The sequence below is a fragment of the Abramis brama genome (genome assembly GCF_963993115.1).
Source record: "Abramis brama genome assembly, chromosome: 7".
Lineage (NCBI taxonomy): Eukaryota > Metazoa > Chordata > Actinopteri > Cypriniformes > Leuciscidae > Abramis > Abramis brama.
In genome coordinates this window covers 9570765-9586106 of record NC_139969.1, presented here as the reverse complement: position 1 = coordinate 9586106, position 15342 = coordinate 9570765, and the positions used below count along the sequence as shown (strand labels likewise).

General features: G+C 36.9%; 1 protein-coding gene across 4 annotated transcripts in view; it reads left to right on the top strand.

The window, feature by feature from the left end:
• ece2a (endothelin converting enzyme 2a) overlaps window positions 1-15342 on the top strand; it is a 75594-nt gene that overhangs the window by 1880 nt on the left and 58372 nt on the right. The window lies entirely within an intron of this gene.

Genomic DNA, 15342 nt, shown 5'->3' with positions numbered 1-15342 from the left:
ACAGAACACAACGAGCTATTGCAACTTCCGTTTTGTTCTTCTATTCTAATAATCCAAATAGCAGTTTTTCAGCAGATGCTTGACAGTACAGTTCCTTCAGGGATGTCCCCCTTTGGGTATCCTGGGATCATGTTACTTGTTGGCATGTTGGACATACAGGAACTCCTTACAGGGTTTGAACCTATGACCTTCCTTGCGGTTCCAGCTTTTTAAAAGCATGTAACCCCAGGAACCAAGAAATATGAAAAATATTCACAAGTACTTATCACAAAGAGAAGCTTAAGAATGGTCTCCTATCATCTGGTTGGCCTAGACAAGGAACTTTTGTTTCTTGATACATTGATTTTCAACATTTTGTACTCCCAGATTTGTTATTTAAAAAATCATGTCAGGCAGACAAACAATGAGCTGAAGGGGGCAGTGTTACTCAACTCACTCACAATATGGATTATATATTCAGCGTGGACCTCTGACATGCTCTCTGAGCTCCAGATCTGTTCTTCAATGCACCGACACAAGCTCCCATCCCCCTGGGGTTCAGCTATATCTCAATCCAATTACCAACACTTAAAGTGGCATAATAAAAGCGCATTGGTTTAGGGGCTAGTGTGGGTCAATTTGATCTTTATTTCATGTAGTTTTAAAGAGCATGGATCAAAGAAGTGTGTTCCTAACCTAGCGTTTGAAGACCAGTGGTTAACCTTGGAATTGTATGCCCAGTTTCACAGACAAGGCTTAAGCCTAGTCTCAGACTAAAAAGCATGTTTGAGGTATTAAGTAACTGATAGCAACATATCTTAAAATATGTCAGTGCCATTGTTTTGTCTCAAGACATATTTATAAAAGCTACTTAATGTCCAAATTGAACTAAGGCCTAATCCTGGCTTCATCTAAACCCCAGTAGTGTTGTTTTTTTAGTCTGATGTGTGTAGATTCTGGTTAGTTTGATCAGAGGTTTTCAATCTTTTAGATGCCACAGACCCCCAAACATGATCCTCCTTGTGCGAAGGACCCCCACCCTCAAATTTAGAAGGCAACTATATGTTTTTATGTATAAAGATCAAATTAATAGTGTGAAAATTAGTATTATAAATGTGTATAATATTATTTGGAAAATATTTTGGTTCTATTATGTTGCATCATTAAATTAATTTGTATTTATTTTAATCCTTTTTATTTTTTCTAATTATTTAATTTTTTCAAATTGATTTAAATCATGTTTAATTTATTTAAGTTTATTTAGTTTAAATCTATTTATATTAGTTTAATCTTATTTTAGTATTTAGATTTACTGTTTTTCTCTAAACTTTTCTTCGAACCCCCATTTTTCCCGGTCCCCTTGAAAACCCCTGAGTTAGTTGTTTGATTTTTCTAAATAAAAAAGTGTTTGATTAATGTTTAAATGTTTTAATATATATATATAATATATAGATATCCAGTGACTGACTTCAGAAATACATGTTTAACGAAAAATAGGATTTGATTTCATCAGCTCAGTGAGGAAACACCTTTCTTCTTTTCTATCTCCTCTCTTTCATTCTCTCTCCCCACACAGACACCCTTTCTGCACTCACATCATGTTCCCTCCGCAGTCCACAACACGCTCTCTCCATGACCTTTCTCAAGCGGGGAACAGGGTGAGGAGTTCTTCCGCACGTACCCTCTCTCATGTGCTTCACATGTGACCTCTGACACAATTAATGTAGTGGGTTTTTGTAATGTAATGCACCAGTCATTACCCTTTAACCTCTAAATTGCTGCTGAATAGAACATTCTCTGTCACTTCTTTGTTCATCTTATAGTTATAAAATTTCTTTTTTTCTTTCTTGCTGAATTGCTTGGGATTGTGTTATCTTTGGTTATGTAATGTTCTCTTTCTCTCCATCCATCTCTTTCTCAGTTCTCTTCTTGTGTGTGTGCGTATAACTAATATCTAATGGATCAGGGTAGAATTGGACAGTTTATTTAATTTTTCCATGCTCAAGGACACTGTTCTTTCAGAACTGCCACTGCAACATTTGTGTCCTCCCTTACCCAGAATGCACTAGCTCAGGCTGTTAAAGCTGCATGTGTCTCAAGTTTCTGTGGATGTGGAATGATTTGTGGCATGAGGAGAAGTGGATTCCCCTCAGTTAACATTAGCAGATTCTGTCACAAGCAGAGGCAGTTAATATCCCAGCATGCCTTTCATCTGTATGCGTACATGAAACATAGAATTTGGAAAGCGAGATCTTATTTGATCTGTTAAAATAAGAGTTTGATATATACTATAGATATACACTTCCTTCCTAGTCCACACAGACCATTATTGGGAACAAAGCTGCAAAAATGACTCATTCGTAAATAGTCATGGCTATGATGGCACAACCGTCACCACATTTGCATATCAATGTCTGTACAGCAATTTGTCTCACCCTGATGAACGACGTGTAAACTGTGCTGGCATGTGGAGGTTATGTGATCATAACAGATGTCATTTACATATAGTGGTTTTAAAGGTGGCAAAAACTGTTTAGGCTACTAGTTCTATGGTAGTGGGGGTGTGGAAATTATCATGAAAAAATATATTATGGCTTTTTTTGGTACGAGAGACCTTAATTCATGGCCTGTTTTTTCTGGAAACTGTCATGCATTTCTTTTTACAGGATTCATTGATGAATAGGAAGTTCAATATAACAGCATTTATTTGAAATCGATTTTTTGTAACATTATAAATGTGTAACTTTTGATCAATTTAATTCATCCTTGCTGAATAAAAGTATTTCTTTCTTTCAAAATTGACTTACCTCAATTTTTTTAACGGTAGTGTACGTGTTTTTGCGAGTACATCCACCAGGAAATAACTGGATTTTGAGAAGTGGTCTTTATAGATTAAGTTTTCAGGACAAATCGTGTTTACCACAGTTACCCATTAATTTCTACCTATAACATTCAGAAAATATTGGCACATTCCAGAGATTAAAATGATAGTTTACCCTAAAATGAAAACTGTCATCATTTACTTACTCTAATGTCATTGCAAACCCTTGGGCATTTTTGTCTTTTTCTGCAGAACGCTAAAAGATGATTTTTTGAAAAATGTCTTAGTGATTCTTTGTTTTTTGTCTTTACAATTAAAGTAAATGGGGTCCAACACTGTTTTGGATGAAACAGTTTTCAAAAATATCTTCTTTTGTGTTCTGCAGATCAAATCATGCAGGTTTGAAACGCCATGACTCCAAAAGGGCGAGTAAATGATGACAACATTTTCATTTTTGGTTTAACTATCTCTTTAAAACCGTTAGTTAGGCGGCCATTGAAATTGATGTCGGTCTGTATTTTTACAAACCGAGGGATGAGTAGATATAATTTTCTGTGGTATTTGACACCATGCTGTTGATGGATTTGTATTAAACCCGGAGCATTCATTTAATGTTGTTTACCCATGTGTATTTCTAGTAGGTCTTCTCAAGTGGGTTTTTTTCCACTCAGTCAGTGGGCAAACTCACATTCATTAGAGTCACTGCTGACAGGATGGAAAGAGCAAAGATAGAGGAGGGAGGCGATAGGGTGGTCTTTGAAGTGCCATGGCAGCTCATTCCAGCAGCATGCACACTCCTCTCTCGGTTGCTATTGGTTTCACTGCAGTGAACAAGCTAACAAAGAAGGAGAGATACATTCAAGTGTCCTTTTGTAGTGAGTCAGAACAATCACATTTCATCTTCAGTGAAATCCTGAAGAGTTTGAGGGAATTGAGTTTTGAATGAACCATCTTGAATAGAGAAATCATGAGTCACTATCGGTCAGAAGAATGAGTGTGAGTCAGCGTGCTCGCATCTCTTTTCTCTCACACTTGGCATTCATTACCCCCAGAGACACGGAACGTTCTGAACCCTGAAGTCCTGCAGTCTAGATCTGCTGCGGTTGAGTTAAAGATACACCACTTCACTTTATGAATGAATGAATGAATGAATCAGTGAAGGGATGAATGAAAAGAAAGCGAGCGAATGAATGAACGGTGGGGGAGGGGAAGGCTGCAGTGTTATGCGGAATATACTTGGCCCCGCCAATCCTTTTTTGTTCTTCCTTCCTCTCCCCCTGCCGTCTGATTGGCTGAGAGGGTTCAATGCTGCTGGACGGTACTGCAGTCATGTGGGGGTTACCCCCCTCCCTCCCCACCACAACCTCTGCAGTTTATGAATGAAAGTTGGGAAATTTGAATGAAGAAATGGGTTGCATGTGAGCGAATTGTGTGTGCTCACCCACTGTTGTGCTCAAGTGGGAATATCTGTCTTGTTTTGGCTTTTTTAGTGTATTTTGTATGCATACTGTATATTCATAAGAATATAGTGTGTTTTACTATAATTTAGTGCGTGATATTGATAAAAATGATTTTTTTGGTAGTCAAATGAGGGTGCTTGGGTAGAAAATATGGCCTTTTTGTGTTGGACATTGTTTTTTTGTTTTGTTAAATACATATTTTGCATTTATACTGTTTAAGCATAAGACAACCGCTGGCTGATGATCTGAATGAGTTCTATTGTCGTTTTGACAGGTGCTGTCAACACAAGCACGAAATGTGTCATGTTGCGTGTGTATTACTGGATGTGATCTTATGGATGTGAAATTAGCTAAATATTTGTGTAGTTTTATATGGATGTTCCTGCATATAATTTTTTTTTGCGTGTTTGGACCTTTTTTTTGCACTGTGTCTGCATATAAAATCTGTTTTTGTGTTTTGGATATAGTTTTGTGTAGGTTATATTTATGTATTTTGTATTATGCATGACCTTGTAGAATGCACATATGCATTATGTGACCTTGTGAAAATCTGGCTTTGTGTGTTGGACTCTTAAATGTGTTGCTTATTTGTTTACAGATCAGGGAGAATTCCTCCCATTCTCTCTCTCTTTACTTCTCTCTGTGTGACTCGTGTCTGGAATGTTAACTGGGTTACCCGGGCAACAGGGCTCGGATGATAGATGGGCTCTCCTCCGATAAATGGGGCAGCGGATGCACGTGAAAGAAAACTGTTTGGGTATGTGTGATTTATGAAAGGGTTTGAGTTTAACCCTGTACCTGATAACTGTACACGAGATCAGCTCTAACGTCACCCGAAATCCGCTATTAAAAATAAATCATGCAAAACTCCCCCACCCGATTGTCACTTTACAATTATTCTAATAATCAGTGTCAAGCATAATGATATGGATCAAATTACACTAAATACATTTTCACTTAAAGGCAGCCTTCTTCAAAGTAAAATTTCTTCTTTGGCAAAATTGCATTTCCTTAATAGCCTAAACACAGGTTTTACTCCCTTCAAACTTAAATTGGAATGTCACTGTTTCCGTCACTGCAACTTCCCGAACACACACACACGAGAAATGAAAGACTTTCAGCCCAAGCAAATATATAAGCTTTATTAGTTTATTATCATACGTACAATGCTTCACAGCCGTTACATATCACATACTCAGCTCTTGATTCGTCCTGGTTAACTACTTCACTAAAACGCTCACATATGGTACTTCTCTTTCTTTCTTTCCTCTTGTTTTGTTTTTAATTCTCCTTTTTGAAATTTCTCTTGAAAATTTTCTATGAAAATTTTGGCCGACACCAATAACCTATAATTCTTTATATTTGAAAGCCGATAACCGATATATTGGGAAAACATTAAAGTACATTTTTTTCCATGAATTCAGGTAGGACATTGTATCATTGTATTCGGACCGAATAATGCCTTGAACATTATTATTATTATTATTATTATATTATTATATTGAAGTGAACTTTCTTAAGGATATTGGTTTACTTATGCCCTTTTTGATTACTTGAGCTTAACTGAAACTTTAACTGAGAGGCTGTTGTGTCGAACCTTGATTTATTGCAATATCGAGGTGTTCAGTTTTAATTTAATTTTAGAAACTAAACATGCGATTGCTCTCCTCACAAATCAACCTTTTCTTGTTTTTTTCACTGGCACGTCTCTTTGGTGTGCATCTTTGAGCTGACATTCAGTGCGAGTAAAATACTTAAGTACTCTTAAAACCAGATACTCTAAGACTTTTACACAAGTGGTATTGGAATTAGTGACTTGTAACTTGTAATGGAGTCATATTCACTGTAAGGTATCTTTACTTTTACTCGAGTATGGTTTTCAGGTTGTCTTTACACCTCCGCACCCGACGTGCAGATATAACCGTGATCCACGCATCACTACCGCACACACACACACACACACACACACACACACTTGTATCCTATTTCCATAAGGATCCAACTAACCAACTCTCACTCTCACTCTCACTCACATTCACATACATATATTTCTCTCTTGGGTTAATTTGTATTTACACTTTGTGTGTTGTTGATCCCTAAACCTGTGAGTCAGGCATTAGTTCTTCTCTGAATGTGTTTGTGGTTTGTCTTTGCTGTCAGACTGCTGGATTTTCAGAAGTTGTCTGCTGAGAGAAGTTTGTCATTGGCTCAGATTTTATATTGGCTTCAGATCGTGGTTAAGATTGATGGCCCCGGGGGACTGATTTATGGGTCAGTATTAGTTTTACTTCCACTTCATTGTACTAGAACAGGCCAAAGCCTGAATTCTGACTCTGAGTGGTGCAGTGTGAATCGTAACTATGGAAACCAGGGATTCTGCAGTGAAGTTTCTCATCTCTGAAATACTTTTCCCACCTACGTTATACCAGGGCACAAACCCATTCCATACGTTTTCCACCATTCCGTGTTGGAAAATTTGACATTTGCCCTGTTTACCTGATGGTCTTACAAAGAACCACTAAACGCCAGTGGCAAGAGGGCAGGATGATGTTGTCACCAAGTAAAGTTTTCAAAACAACAGCAGCTTAGTCTGTCTAGACTGATGTGGTAAACCTAGATCTGTCCCAGTATAATCAACACACAAAGCTGTCTACACTGTTTGTACCTGATCAGAACAATGCAGTGCGACATGCCTTCATTTGACTATCACTCCATTCCTATTTTTCAGCCAAATTATTTTAAATCTTCTTTTTATATGCACAGTTTAGCAGCCGTTACTCCAGTCTTCTTTGTCAGATGATCATGATCCTTCAGAAATACTTCTAATAATTCTGATCTGGTGCTGAAAAAAACATTTCTTATCATTACCGTGATTGTTTTTTTTTTTTTTAAACTGTAATTATTTAAGGAATAAGGAATGAATAAAAACGTTCAAAAGAACAGCATTAATTTGAAATAAATTTGTTTATTAATTTTTTTAAATCAATTTAATGCATTTTTGCTCTATAAATGTATTAATTTCCACACCAAAAAAAAAACGTATTGACTGACTTTTTGAAACGGTATTTATTTATTTTTGTAAATATGACATTGATTGGCTTGATTGATGTACATTTTATTTATTATATATTTTAATAAAGAGTACCATTAAATGCTCACACTGAGCCTATTATGTTATGAAGATGCAAAGTTATATATTTATATAATTTTATATTTTTATATAATATCATGTAATCTTTTATATATATTTTTTTTAATGTTCTCAAAAAAGATGAATAAATCTGCATGGATTGTGAGCAGTTACCACAGTAATGTAGTCAGTAGTATCATTAATTAAACAGGAAGCATTACACTATATTCATTCCCTGAAGTGTGCATGTGTGACTGTGCAAGGACTGGAAGTTCTCTGGAGGTGTGTTTGAGGGCCAGATGGCGTTTGTCCACAGGAAGTGAGTTGTGTCTGTCGACTCCTGACAGATCTCGGGTCTGACTAACAGACAAGACAATCTCTCGACAGCAGCAGTACAGATATGTGTGGGAATTAGTGTTATGTATCCCATCTCACACTTCGCTGTGTGTTAATCTAGATGTGAACGGGTGTGTGAAACCTCAGGTGTTTCTGTCACGACTCTTGTCTTGTGACTGTTTAGCGTATTAGCTGAGTGTGATTTTGAGACGAAAATTCCTCCTGCACCATTTTGCAAAAGAGAATTACTATATTTTTTGTATACATCCACAAGAAGTACAAAAGTATGCTTTGTTTATACTCATAAATTTATATTATTGATTAAAACACTGACTCAGAACACCACCTACCAGCTTCAGAACACACCGCTCATATGATGGTTCAGTGCCCCATGACTTCCTCGTAAGCTCCTTACCTCTGAGTACCTTACGTATGCTCGTATCAGCTGTTTACTTGTCAATGTTCGAACACGCAGAAACATTTTGTTCCTTTGACCATCTGTATCTGGAAAACGCTGAATGACGGTTTTCATGAGTGTGCACGTGAGTGTGTACATGCTCATTATGATGAACTGGGTTAGAGGTAATGAGAAGGTTCCAGCTAGAGGTTAGTTGGAGGGCATTATTACAGAGAGGCTTATTGCTGGTGTTGCCATGATGCTTTAGTGAAACTCATTCTGAAAAAAAACCCCTAAAAATTAACTTAAAGATACAGCAAGCAATTTCTGGTAAATGCTGTTGATATCACCAAAACAAACACACCCCTACCCAAAAGGATCACACACCTATCTTGATGCCTCCGCCCCCACATTCACGTACACACTATGCTATACAGTCAACAACTATGACGGAATCTGCGGTGCCTTACAATGATGTAAGCTATGTCTGTCTATAGCTTGGTTTCCATCCAAAGTTGTGAATTTAACAAATTTGGAATATCGCATAAAACCTTTGCGAATAAAATTACTTGCGTATCATAGGACGCTGACTAAACAATAAATGCGTTACCTTGTTTTCAGAGGCGGATGCCTGCTGTTTGGGATTGCAGTCGTGTTAGATAGTTCTGGGAGGGAATTTTACCTTTATCTTATTGGATAAAAAATGTATCCGACTCAAACGAGCGCATTTTTAGAATTTGTACGCATCTTACCGTTTCCATCCAGCAGTCTTTTATGCAATATCCCAAAATGCACATAAAATAGGTGGATGGAAACATAATTCAGGTCAAATTTTTAATTGTTATTTACCTCCTCCACTCCTTCAATGGCAAATTCATCCCTTCCATCCCAAAAAACAAACAGTTTCCATGAACAGCTCTCTACATACCACAATAGTCCAAGTAACTAATATATTACAATATATAGCGATCATTAAAAGGGGAACCAAAAGGAAAAACAGAGAATGTTATCTCACTTTACGGACACACTTTGGGAGCTGTGCAGTGGAGGAGGTTTAGACGTTTCAAGCTTATAATAATAATAATAATGTAACAAGTGAAGATGACATGAGTATATTCAAGAAAATGACAGCAAATCTTAGTTCTGTGAAACACACAAAACCAACGTTACTCGTTTATCTAGAAGAAATATAGCCATCTCGCCGTCCATTTTCAGGCTTTCCCGCTCCTTAATGTCTTCTAGCACTGGAAAGCTTCTCCGATATTAATGCGGGTTCTACCTCTTGCCTGATCGTAACTCTTCTTTTTAAGTGTATACGCCCCTCACTGCTGATTGGCTACAAGTGTGTTTTGGTGCTCAGTCCGATCCACTTTTCAACAGCGATTTTCATAAAACACTTACTGCACCAGAAGATTTGATTTGTAGTGTCTGTCTTTTAATATCGTTCTAGAGATTTATCTGTCTTTCATATAGTTTTGTCTGTCTGTCTATGATGGTACAAAATTCTATGAATGTATTTTTACTAGCATACTACCTTAGCAAGCTAATTAATGCTATCTATGAATAGAAAGGGCTTTTTATTTTTTCAAATCTTTTAAACAAGGTCAAACTATCCATCCATCTATCTATCTCACTGATTCCTGATTTATTGTCTGATTGTTATTCTATCTACCTGTTTGTATTCATCTATACTTCCATTTAATAGTCTATGTATCGGTCTCTTTGTTTGACAGTCTTTTTCCTTTGTCTGTCTATGTCTGTCTGTCTTTCCATCCATCCATCCATCCATCCATCCATCCATCCATCCATCCATCCATCCATCCATCCATCCATCCATCCATCCATCCATCCATCCATCCATCCATCCATCCATCCATCCATCCATCCATCCATCCATCCATCCATCCATCCATCCATCCATATATATTTGTTTCTGTTTTTCTGTCTGTTTGACTGTCTTCTCCTTTCTCCTAGCCCTGCTGAAGTGTGTGTAGCGTTTGTTCTCTGTACATGTAATCCGATTTTAATGACAATGCGAGAGAGGAGGAGGACCCCTGGTGCCGTTATGTAATCTTGTTCAGCATGCACCTTTGTCTGCCAGCAACTTTCTGTCACCTTCTAACAAATGATGCAGTCTCTTTGTCACTCTCGCTTTCTTATGTTTCCCTTTTTTATTTGTTTTTCTTTTATAAAGGCTGTATATGATTGCCCCTCTTTAACAATACAGTTAATTAGCAAAGCAGCAGCTGCCTTCCCTAATAAGATATACTTTACATATATACACATGAACATGTGGGGCCAATATGTGGGCATGGCATGCTTTCATCTGCATGTGAATGTGTCTGTGTGCTCACACGCAGAGCTTTGTCTGTCGTGAGTGGATCTGGCATGGAATAAACTGTTTCTAAGCAACAGTCGCATCTGTAGAGTTTTGGTTCCTTTGCCCCACTTTAGCAACCTCTCCAGCAGATTCATATTGATCCCAGATCTCTCCGCACTAACACTTTAAAACATTCTTACATTTTAATGAAGTCTAAAACAGTGCTTATTACTTCATTAGCAGGTTTGGAATCAAATACTTCTACCTGACAGATGGCTGATATTACAGGTTTAACTGTAGACTTGAGCTGAAGTTAGTAAATGCTGTTTGTTACCTTTAGATTTAGCTCAGGTGTCATATCACAGCTGCAAAAAGATTTGGACTCCATCATAAAGCAGACGTCATGTAGGAATGTGTCAGTACAAAGCGTGAATTTGTTTTGTTCCCCAAATCAGTTCAGCGCAAATTCTGCCTCACAGCCAATTCTATGACATCTGCTTTATGATGGAGTCCAAATACATAATAATAATAATAATATTTGATTCCAAACACATGGGCAGTGTCTTACAAGAACAGTCAAAAGGGAAGCCTAAGATTTAAGAAAATATTAACAGTGCTTTAATGTTAAAAGCGTCTAATATGAGCTTGAATATAATTTTGTGTTACCTTTATGGCCATAGGCTTACTAAAAGCGACAATAGATAATTCACCTCTGATATTGAAAATAATTTAAAGGAAACAATGTTTAAACTGTGAACAAACAAGTGTATTCTATGACAAAGACTGTTTCAGTCACTCGGTAGGTAATTTTAATAATGTTTAAATGGTGTAGGTAGGCTAATATTTCTGAATCTGATTATGTACTTATCCATTTGGTTGTGTGTTGTGCAGTGCGCTTGCAGAGAGACTCCGCCCACACGCTCTCTGATTGGCTGATTTTATCGCGTCTCTTGGTCGCGTTGTGTCTGGTGTGGACAGCTTGATGCTGGAATCTTATCACAACACTACCCTTCATCCCAACCCTACCCTACACCCTAACCTTACCCAATGAAATTGGCAAATTGGATTTGCGCTGAACTGGTTTTGGGAAAAATAATTCATGCCAGTACAAATGGTGCACCATGTCAGAAAGATTTACAAGATGAATGCAGATTTATGAGATTTACAAGATGAATACACATGATCGTTACCACAATGTTGTAAATACAAGTGGAAACTGGATTTTCTTTGAGCCCAGTGTTTTCGAGTTAGTGAGAAAACATGTTTGACGCAATAGACTAAAAGATAGATGTCAGCAACATTTCGACTATAGTCAGGTCTTCATCAGGCACTGAAGAAGACTTGACTGGTTGAAGCATTGCACTGTTTTTGGAAAACATTCTGAAGCTGTAATTTTTTTAATCTGTAGATATGTATCTTTTTTGTTTACATACTCTAACCAAAGTGATTTGAATGCACCTAACATTGTAGTTATGACTTCTCAGCTCATAAATATGAACTACCCTGGGAGACTTGAACACACTAAAACGCCAGAACCAGTCTACCTCTTAGACTAAAACGCCAGTGATACCCAGGGCCATTGCTTGAAATAATGGGGTCCAGGCGGTAAACTTCACAAAATATTTAGAAAAAAACATTTATTTTTCCAACCATTTTTTTATACCATACTTTTTAAAACATGTACCGCTTCATTGATGTCTCTTTGACCTCCCTCAGGTAATGGATCCATCCTGCCGTGTGAAAAGTGTTTACTGTTTTTGGTTGAATTAAAATGCTGGATGTTCATGACAGTCAGCTCAAATAGATGTGCTGACTCAGTGAGTCATTCTGTTGAGATATCAGGTGCAGAAGAGGTCATTGTCTTTGACCTTTGCCCAGTTTTCAGTCACAAAGCAAAGAACTGGATTTGGATAGAAGCAGAGAGGAATCTGGATTGGACGGAAAACCTTTGAGCCACAGGACTAACTCTCAACTACTGTGTGATTCAGGCTGCTGGTGTTATGCCAAATCCAAGTACCCATTAAAAATGGAACCCTTTTGGACCTCTGAACAAGAGGGATGGTGGGCGGTCCGGTTATGCTACTCTGTTTGGTTTTTGATCAGAAATCCTTAAATGGATTCTTCTGAACCATCAAAATATGTAAATTTATGCATTTAAAATAGTGCATCACAATATTACCAAAGCTACAAAAAAGTCAAATGACATTTTGGGATTAAAACCCCCCAAAAAACTTAGATTTAGCAAAGTAACTAATTAGCTTCTAAGTCAGCATAACAAATGCTAGTAACCACAAAAACAAATCAAATTAATAATTTAAAAAATATTATTATTATTATAAATATAGTATTTATTCCTTTATTTTTTGTAAACCTTTGAACAGGATGATGGTAACTATTTCTTATTTTGCTTAAAGATAATATTTTTTTTAGTACTGTCCTACAGAAGTAACATAAGATATTTTCATGTTTCCCAGAAGACAAAATAGGTACAATTTACCCCAGATCCTCTCTTAACTTCAAACAATCTTTGCATAAATCCATTATAATTAATGTCACATGTTGCTGCTGTGCCTTTAATATAGTGTTGTATATTGTTTATAGTAATATATAGTGATGTTTCTGTCTCTGTCAATATCAGCTCTCTGTGAATGAATGAGAGATGTCAGTTCATGTTTTCCCCATAAAGTTTATTTTGCGCATTAATCTTCATTGTAAGTAAGAAAACTACTAGTTAAAACATTTGTATCAATATTTTTATGGTAGGATCAATCCTTTCGATATGTAACATCAGTATTGCAAGTATTTACACTTATTTTTGCACTTACTGTAACACTAAAAAAACCCTGATGCTGTTAAACAGAAAATATTCATAGCAGAAATGAAAGCATTATTTTTGACAGTCATACACTTTTTTGTCACGCTATACACATTGCAGTACTGTTATGATAATATTTATGTAATCAGCTGAATATCAGCTCTTTGACCTGGCATTACACACTCCTGTCCATTGAGGTCCAGAGGGGCTGAACGGGGTCTTGGATTTGGCAAGACACATACACTAGCACCGATCACCAGATGTTTGACTCATTACTAGATACATGTACAAAAAGCCAAGAGGGGTCTGATTTTTCTGGAGTATGTGTTTTGATAATTCAGCAAGGCAGATTTTTACTGACTTTGCAGAAGATTTGGGGTTTATACCACAAACATAACTTTTTAGTGTTGGAGTGAAACTTTATGGAGTTCGGGCTTCATCTCTCGTGGGTGTACAGTGTTGAAGTGTGTGGGGTGTTAGACAGCGGAGTGTTCTTGTGGTAGATTTGATGTCTGTTGAGTTCAGAATAAAAGTAACTGTAGAGTTGCTTTCCTGTGTGAGTTCAGAGGCTGCCAGAGTCCTCTGCCCTTTTCAAAAAAGACAAGCACAGAAAAAAACACACACCCTCCTTCCTCCTCTCGCCCACACGCAGGTATCTTGTCTTATACCGTCTCTTTGACATTCTATGCTTCGAAATCCAACAGATGGACAGAGATGTGCCTTTCATTTCCAAATCCTCCACAATTCTTCTGCATACATTCAACAGGATAATCAACTCTAGAACCTTCTCTCGCTGTCTTAGCGTATGCCAGAGTAAGTTTGAACGGTCTGTTGCTCTATCACGTCGTCTTCCGCTCACCTTTAGCTCCGGTCACTTCAGGCTTGTTTTGTTTCTTCAATGTTTACAGAGAAGGAAAGTGTTTGGCAGCTCTGACCCCACACTGGCTTCATGTAGTTTACTGACACACCCACTAATTAGATAATTAGGGAATAATTGTTTAACAAATGAACACAAATGAAAGCATGCTGGTACTGCAGTAATCTGTGTCCATCGACTCTCTATTTCCATTTTAGTGTAGTGTGACAATAACTGTACATGTGTGCAGTGTAAAATCAGTAACATAGGAGTAAATTACAAGTATTGACAAATCAAATAAAGTCTCTCTCTCTCTCTCTCTCTCTCTCTCTCTCTCTCTCTCTCTCTCTCTCTCTCTCTCTCTCTCTCTCTCTCTCTCTCTCTCTCTCTCTCTCTATTTCTCTCTCTCACTCACACAGACAACTTGGGGAAAGATTAATAAAATCAAATCCTTTTGCATGGAAGACTGACTTAAGATCATGATTAAACATGTCAAGAAAATATTGTCTTGTCCTTCCATCTGTAGCCCCTCAGTCCCAGCTGAGAAAGTTGAGACTTAATTAAGACTGTAAACTTTACAGTAAACTAGGTAGAAAGGACACTAAAGCTGTAAAGAAAGCAGTAGTGTTGAGGTTTAGCTCTAAAATTGTAAACTTTACTTTAAACCAGCAAATACGTTTATGTTTGAATGGTTTAAATTTGATGAACGGAGACAAAATTTTAAAAACAGAAACATTACACTTTACAGTAAACTTGTGAATGACACTAAAACGGTAAACAAGCCGGAAGTGTTGAGGTTTTAGCACTAAACCAACTTATTGTAAATTAGCATATAAGCTTCTTGCTTCTTAAAAAATTAAATTATACTGTAAGCAAGCTGTTTTATAACTGAAATATGAAATTTTACAGTAAACTTTTGACAAAGGGCACTAAAAGGATAAACAAGCCAGTAGGTTTGAGGTTTTAGCAATAAAATTGTAGATTTATTGTAAACTAGCATACAAGCTTCTTAAAATTGTACTGCAAACAAGCCCGAAATGTTTGTTTTAAAACTGAAATAAACAAAATTTTACAGTAAACTTGCAACAAAAGGCACTAAAACTGTAAACAAACCAGCAGGGTTGATGTTTTACCACTAAACTAGTCAAAAGGGTCAATGTTTGAAGACTAAAACGGAAAATTATATTTATAACCATATTTGAGGTTTTAACATTTTAAATTGTAAGTT